Source organism: Puma concolor, chromosome A3 (assembly GCF_028749965.1).
Source record: "Puma concolor isolate L17-30 chromosome A3, mPumCon1.1.hap2, whole genome shotgun sequence".
Taxonomy (NCBI): domain Eukaryota; kingdom Metazoa; phylum Chordata; class Mammalia; order Carnivora; family Felidae; genus Puma; species Puma concolor.
The window spans coordinates 125802257-125810710 of record NC_141669.1 but is presented as its reverse complement, the minus strand read 5'-3'; the positions used below and the strand labels follow the sequence as shown (position 1 = coordinate 125810710).

Below are 8454 nucleotides of genomic sequence, written 5' to 3'. Positions count from 1 at the left end.
CCTCGAGTCAAGCCTAAACTTATTTCATAGAGTCCTTCTGGAGGGATCTAAATAAGTGTTTTTAAACCCTATGGACTCAATGTTCTTCCCCCCCCAACGCTTTTAACAACAAATCTTTTGTTACATCCCCTTTATTAATCTACACCTGTTATATCAGAAACAGGTCATTATCACATACTAACTGTAATGATAGAAATGAAGTAAAGGGAAAGTATAATTTATAGTAAAAGGATATGTGTTTATATACATATACATATACATATACATATACATATACATATACATATATATGTATATATGTATTAGAGAGAGAGAGAGAAAGCACAAGCAGAGGAGGGGCAGAGAGAAAAGGAGAGAGAGAGAGAGAGAGAGAATCCCAAGCAGGCTTTGCACTGAGCCTGATGCAGGGCTCGAACCCATGAACCGTGAGACCATGACCTGAGCCGAAGTTGTGTGTTCCAATGTTTCAGTGCTCCACCAGGGCTACTTGAAGATGTGATCAAGTTGCCAAGAGCCCTCGAACTTTGGGGATGTGATAGACACAGTTGTAGTTACAACTCAAAGATTATGAACGTGTTTCTCTTGGGGATATCATGTTGTAAAATGGCCAACAGCTCTTGATAAAGTTCTGAACAAAAGGTAATTCTTCCCTGGGGCATCTGGATGGCTCAGTCAGTTAAGCATCTGACTCTTGATTTGAGCTCAGGTCATGAGCTCACAGTTTATGAGCAGCATGGAGCCTGCTTGAGATTCTCTCTCTCTCTCTCTCTCTCTCTCTCTCTCTCTGCCCCTTGCTGGCTTGTGCTCTCTCTCTCTCAAAAATAAATTTAAAAAAATTTTAAAGGATAATCTTCCCTGCATTTACATGCTAGTTGCATTCCTGAAAAAAAATCAGTGGTTCTTAAAAGTAGACAAAATATTTTGTGCTTATACATAAAATGAGTTTGGCACTAGGCTCATATAAACAGATGCTTCACTTTCAAAGTGTCCAGCAAGATATTAAAAAAAAAACCTTTAAAAATGAAAGAAAAATTAATATAACACAAATGTCCTGTCGACCATCTTCAGGTGTATAATTCCATGACATTTATGCCTTCACAATGTTGTGCAACTATCACCTCTATTTAGCTCTAAGACATTTCCACCACTCCAGGTTTCTTTTGAAACCTGTCCCCATTAAGCAGTTTCTTCCCATTCCGCTCTCCCCCAGGCCCTTGGGAACCACTAGTCTGCTTTATGTCTCTATAGACTTACTTATTCTGGAAGCTTTATACGATGGATTCATAAAAGTAGGTGATCTTCTGTGTCTGGCTTTTCCCTCAGCATAGTGCTTTCAAGGTTCATCCACATGGTAGCATGGATCAGTATTTGAATCCTTTTTATGGCTTAATCACATTCCATTGTATGGGTGTACCAACACTGGAAAAACAATTCGGTCCTTCCTCAAATAGGTAAACACAGAATTACCACGTGTAATTACCATAAGACCCAGCAATTCTGCTCTTAGGAATATATCCAAAAGAATTGAAAAAAGTATTCAAACAAATATTTCTACACAAATGTTCATAGTAGTGTGGCTCACAGCCGTGGAACATTTTGAAAGTTATGCAAGATGTTGGCACTTGCTAGGTATGAAGGGTTGTCTGTGCGATGTACGATGTCTGCCGTCTTTGGCCCTCACCCACTAGAGGTAAGTAGGCCTCCCCAATCATTTTGAAACCCCAGAACACCTTTATATGTTTTCCAAAGGTCCCTGGAGCTTTGCCATTGCCACCGAGATCGCTGATGGGATGAATGTTCCATGAATGGACAGGCTGAGGCCCAGAGAAGGCTGTTCACAGAGGGAGTCAGTAGAAGCCAGAGTTGGAACTTGCCTCTCTCCAACCCAAGTTAATACTCATTCTGTATGGAGCCTCCATCCATCCCACTGAACCCTAAGGGTGGGAAAAAAACACAGCAGGTTCCCAGTGCCTGGGTCTGATTGCATCCCCAAGACCTGATTACCACCACCAACAGGAGAGAATGGAAGCTCCCTCATAGAATATAAGCTGTTCTCAGTAGAGCATAATCTCCTCATTTTCTATAAGGTTCAAAAGGACAGAGAGTTAGAGTTTTCATTATTTCTGAATTCCCCATGCCTAGGGACATGCCTGGCACATGGCACATGGTAGGTTTTAACATGTATTTGTTGAATGAATGAATGCATGTGTGAATGAATGAAGATTGTGTGGTCCTGTGGTCCAAAGATTCTCTTTCTTCTCCCTGGATGGAAAAGTGAAAGATTTGTCCCTAGTGTGAGCACATGCTTTAAGAATAACTTTGGGCTCCATTCATCGGTGTGCCCCCAGCTCTCAACTCAGGGCCAGACACGTAGTGGATAATGCACGCAGTGAATCAGTACATGCTTTCTACGTGTTCCGTTTCTGTCTGGGGCAGAAGTCTGGCCTGGGGCTTAAGGGATGATGGGAGGAGAGAGAGAGTGGGATTTGTGGCCTTCCTCTCTCAGCATGAGGAGTGGAAAGAACAAAGGGCTTTGAACCAGACAGATCATGGCTTGAGTCATAGTTGTGCGTTATTAGCACCCAAATGCTGAGCTGGTGACTTCACCTCTCCGAGCCTCCATTTCCAAGGGCGTAAAAGGGTCAATAATACTTGCTTTCTTCTATGGTGGTGAGGATAAAAGATAAGTTTGTGAGGTGAGAATGCAGTGACTGTAGGTCAATCGTGGTACATGGTTATTTTCCTTTAGGATGAGCTCCGGGTTCTTTCCTACACGGATGCACGCTCCACCTCCGATTCAAAGTGTTGCTAATTGCTGTTGTGGGTTGGGTTTAGGACTTTCTATTGGGCTTTATGCAGAAATTAGCCCACACATGGCTGTGATCCTCCTTGATTTCATTTTTCAGGAATTGTAACAAGGGTCTGAATTGAACTGCTCTAGTGGAGACCAGGTATGACCAGCCTTTCTTCTCTCTTTGTCCTTTCTGGGTTCAGGAAGAAATTCAAAAGCTGAATAAAGATATGCTCATTAAAGAATTTTATGTGGCAATTAAATTTCTCCCCTAGTAAGAGGAAATAGGTTGAGATATTTCAATTTGGTGATTAAATTTCTCCCTTCAAATATGGAAATGAGGGGTGATAGGTTAATATTTTACCCAACTTCTACAAAAGAGATACTTTCAATCCCAAATTATTTCAGAGACCAGGACAAGGAAAACACACATAGAAACTTTTGTGGCTTTTATTTTTGATACCATGTATTTGATATTACAATTAGAGTTTGAGAAGAAAATTGTGGACTTTGTTTTTTCCTTATGAAGATATGGTGGGAAAATCCCAATTAAAATGTCAGGAAATCGCCGATGTTGAATTTCCTGAAGTTGATGACTGTACTGTGGTTATGTAAAAGAATGCCTTTATTCACAGAGAATACATCCTGAAGTATTCATGACTAAATCTCATGTAAGCAACTTACTTTCAATGGTCAGTATAGAGCATTATATTCTCACTCATAGATGAAAGAAAGACAATAATAAAACAAATGTGGCAAAATTTTAACACTTAGTGGATCTGAGTGAAAGGAATATGATAGTTCTTTGTACCATTCTTCCAGTTTTTTCCATGCATTTGAAATTATTTCAAAGTGACGAGTATAATTAAGCGTTAGGATATTGAATATGCTAAAAAAAAATCCCTAAATAAATAGCATAGGTCTTAGGAATGCAAGGATAGTTCAAGAACAGAAAATCTATCAATGTGATGAAGCAAATTAAAAGTTTAAAGAAGAAAAGCCAAAGGAGTTTTTAAATTGATTTCTAAAAATCATTCTATATTGTTCAATGTTCACTCATGATAAGAATACACACTATACTAGGAACAAAAACGAACCTTTTTAACCTAGTGGAGGGTATTTAGCAAATAGTTACAGCAAATATTACATTCAATGGTGAAACTAAAGAAGCAGTATCCTTAAAGATAGTGTAAGGCCCAGATGCCCTCTATTACCACTCTCATTCCAAATCATATCAGTGATCTTAGGTCAATGCAATAAAACAAGACATAAAAATAAAGAGGCATATATGTATGTATGTATATATATATATATATATATATATATATATATATGGTTCCCAGAGGGGAGGATGGTAGGGGGATGGGCAAGATGGGTGAAGGAGACTGGAAGGTACAGGTTTCCAGTTATGGAATGAATGAGTCACGGAGATAAAAGGCACAGCATAGGGAATACGGTCAAAGGTATTGTAGCAATGTTGTTGTATGGGGACAGATGGTAGTTACACGTGTAAGCCCAGCATAACATAGAGAGAAGTTGGATCACTCTGTTGTACACCTGAAGCTAATGTAACATCGTGTGTCAACTATACTTCAATAAAATTTCTTTTAATAGGGAGGTATACGGATTGGAAAGGAAGAGAGAGAGTTGTTAATGCTTACAGATGGTATGTCTTCAGATGAAAGCCAAGAGACTCATGAGAAACTATTAAAACTCATGAGGGAATACATCGAGTTTGCGATGGCAAAAGTCAGTATGCAAAAAATTGATTGCATGCTTACACATCAGAAACTAGTAAAGATGTGAAAAGAGGGAAAGATCCTATATTCACTGTAACCGTAAAATGGGTAACTACCTAAAAATAAACCAAGGCAAAGTTTGCAAAGTTTATGTGAAAATAATAACACTTTTTTTTTGTTGTTTTTCAGATAATAAAACTTTACTGCACGACTTGAAGAGGCCTTGGATAGAGTGATGCTCATTGTTTTTATATTTGGGAGGACTCACTGTGGTAAATATTGTGGCTGCCCCCAGTAATTTATAGCTGTGATACCACTGTAATTAAAATCTCAACAGATTTTCTTAAGGACCTCGAAAAATTGACTCTAAAATGTATATGGTGGAGGAGAAGTGCAAGAAGACCCAAAACAATTCTGAATAAGTAAAACAGAAGTGTGCCGCAAAGGACCAGGATATATAAAGCATATGTATTAATTAAAAGAGCACCCAAGAATGCTGGTTTGAGACTGGACAGGCTGAGTGAGAACACCTAACGTCATGCAAAAACACATCCATCTGTAAGTGAAAACTTGGTACAAGATAGATGTGGTTTTATAAATGAACAGGAGATCAATGAGATGGGGGAACAATTGGCATTTCATATTGGAAAAAGTTGAAACAAGATCCTTAGTTTGCACCTTTCGTAAAAAAAAAATAAATAAATTCCAGATGGATTAATGACTGAAATGTGGGGAAAGAATCTTTTAAAAATGTTTGAAGAAAATATAGGAGATTGTTCTCAGGTGAGGGTAGTTTGCTTAATATTGCCATGAAAAGTGTAACCCATAGGGGCGCCTGGGTGGCTCAGTCGGTTAAGTGTCCGACTTCGGCTCAGGTCATGATCTCAGTTCGTTGTGCGTTTAAGCCCTGTGTCCGGCTCTGTGCTGACAGCTCGGAGCCTGGAGCCTGGTTCAGATTCTGTGTCTCCCTCTCTCTCTCTGCTCCTCTCCTGCTCACACGTTCTCTCTCTCTCTCAAAAATAAATAAACATTAAAAAAAAAAGTATAACCCATAAAGGAAGAGGGGAGTAAAATTGATCCCATCAAAGCAAAAAGAAATATCTTTTTAAAAGATAACACCAAGGACAGTCGGTGCTAATATGCTAACTGATGCTTCTTTCTGGAGCTCATTCATCGTTTGCACATGAGACCCATCAACTACACAGACTAGAGGTGACCCTCCCAGGGTTTCTCTTCTCTGAGCCCCAGCTTTGGACACATAGCATCAGTTCGTAGGCAGCTCTCTGTCGACTTCATCCAAAGTGTTCCCTCCTCCCATCACATTACATGGGAGGCCGACTCTGAGCCTTATTTTTGCTGTTTATAAAATCAGATGACTGTAACACCTCTCAAAGCATTTTCATGAGGTTTGAAAGTGACAAAGCACTCAGTACTGTGTCTGGCATGTAACGAGTACTCAGTACCTATTACGTATAATTATCTAAGAAAGCAGATTTATTAAGTGGGGGAGTCAGGATTTGAAAGCAGGTGGGTCTAGCTTCAAAGTCTGTGATCTTTTAACAAAAGTCCCTGAAATCAAGCAGAAGGAGTTAGAAGTTGGTCATTTGGGGGCTATTTCCTGAGCGCCTCGGGTCTGTACCTCTTTGCTCTGGAGTTTCATGGCCTGTTTTTGCTCTAGCATAGCTGACCATCACCTCGTCTCCAACGCTTGTTCCTCTCACCAACATTTCACATTGTAGGATAAAAATACATTCAGAAAAGTACATAAAATGAGAGGACGATTTAATGGGTAATTACGAGGCAAATACATGGGCCACCACCACCGAGGCCACATCTGTTTTCAGTCTGGTTTCTCATGCCCCCAAACCACTTCTTTATGGACAGGTCACAAAGCTTCTTTTCTGTTGTTCGTAGAGTAAACAGACACCTTCCTTTTGGGAAATATCCAGGTCTTGGGGAAAAGTGTGAGAAACACCTGGTCTGGTCTGAAATCAGACACAATCACAAATCATTTTGAGCATGGCGAGGTCTCAGAAGCTCCAGCCATGGAAGCTCCCCGGCTTCTGCTTCAGATTCAGATATTTGCTGCCCCTGTCCCCCAGCATCCCCCATTCTCCTCACCCCTGGCGTCTCTAGCCATCCTTTGTACTGATTTCTTTTCTGACGGGAACTACCTTTCTCAGTCTCCCCAGAATCTCAGAGAAGAATCCAACCTGGACAAATGGCAAAACTTCAAGACAAGGAAGCGTGATCGGGAAAGCATTGAAGACCCAGCTTGCTCTTGATGCCTGGATATGCTGACTCTCCCATGTTCTCATCCCTTCTCAGCATCTTTTTTCCCCATGTCTACGTGTCTTCTTTTCAAACCTCCCACTGCTTCTATCATACCTGCATCTAGCAAGTCTCCTAGGGCTTACAGCCTTGAGGGTCTTCACATCAGGGAAAGGAAAGCCATGGAGGACTGGAGATGAACAGATGGTTGCTGGTGGCCTCTTCCTGGGTTCATTCACTCAGTCATTCATTTATCCAGTGGTTCATTCATTCATTCATTCATTTATTCATCAAATTGTTCTCATGTGTCAGGCTTTGGGTTAAACAATGGGTATGCAGCAAAGAACCAAATAGATATAATTTATTTAATAGAACTCATGGAATTTACTATCTACATTTATTGAGGTCTGCTGACTATCAGTACTAGTAAAAAGCAAAACTGACACAAGTTTTGTCCCTCCAGGAGATCATAGCCTAGTGTGGAGACATACAAATCAATAGGCAGAGAGATAGGGAAAATGAGGCACAGAAAGGGGCACCTAACACAGAAAGGGAGTCAGAGACCCCCTGCTCCCCCAACACCAATGGATGGCAGGGCAGATGGTATCTGTGAGTGAAAGAGGAAAAAGTCCATCAGACAGAAACATGGGCTTGAGTCTTAGGGTGAAGAGGAACCAGAGGTGAGGTACAACTGCCTCCCTTTTTTAAAAAAAATTTTCAAATGTTTTTATTTATTTTTGAGACAGAGAGAGAGCATGAGCAGGGGAGGGGTAGAGAGAGAGGGAGACACAGAATCTGAAGCAGGCTCCAAGCTCTGAGCTGTCAGCACAGAGCCCGACGCGGGGCTTGAACTCATGGACTGTGAGATCATGTCCTGAGCCGAAGTCAGATGCTCAACTGACTGAGCCACCCAGGCACCCCCAACAGCCTTCCTTAAGAGGGAGCAACCATAGTCTTCTCCTGTACCCTTTTCCCACCCTAAACCTTAGGAGCCCAGTCTATGAACAGAGCCAAGGCAGGCCCTTGAGAACAGGAGATGCCATCAGCAGTGGGGTGAGGCCTCCTCAGCCTCTGTTGAGGGTCTTGAGCAATGGCAACATCAGTTCCAGCTGAGACCTTCGTCTTCTTCTAGTTCAATATTCTCATGTACAGGTGGAGAAATTGAGGCTCCAAGAGCCACCATATCCTGACTAAGGTCGCACAGTGGATCAATGACAAAATCTCTAGAATCTGGAAGTAGATTAGGTTGACAGTTAACTGGACTGAGTAAGATCTTTCAATTTATAATAATCTCAGTTGGTGAAAGACCTGATATCTTTCTGTGAGCTCCAACGTGTGTGTGTGTGTGTGTGTGTGTGTGTGTGTGTGTGTGTGGTGCTAGTGCCAAGATTTGAATCCAGATTGGGTTAATTCTGATGTTCATGCATTTATCCACTAGATTGTACTGCATCTATGTGTCCTATTAACTTTTGTATCCCCAGGACCTGGCATAGTGCCTTGTTCATGGTAGGCTCAATAGTCTTACAGGATATAGGACCATAATGGTTGGATGGAAAAGATGGAGTAAGAATCTGGGATCCAGATCAGGTCAGGAAGGACAAGGCCAAATAGAGCAGACTCCTGGTATTAGTTGGGAGTGACCAAATTCAGAGA

General features: G+C 41.2%; 1 long non-coding RNA gene across 1 annotated transcript; it reads left to right on the top strand.

The window, feature by feature from the left end:
* Positions 1-2622: 2622 nt before the first annotated feature.
* LOC147582759 (uncharacterized) lies at positions 2623-8053 on the top strand. The gene is made up of 3 exons (XR_015248779.1): positions 2623-2951; positions 4720-5088; positions 6714-8053. It is a non-coding gene; the product is annotated as an uncharacterized LOC147582759 (long non-coding RNA).
* The last annotated feature ends 401 nt before the right edge of the window (positions 8054-8454 follow it).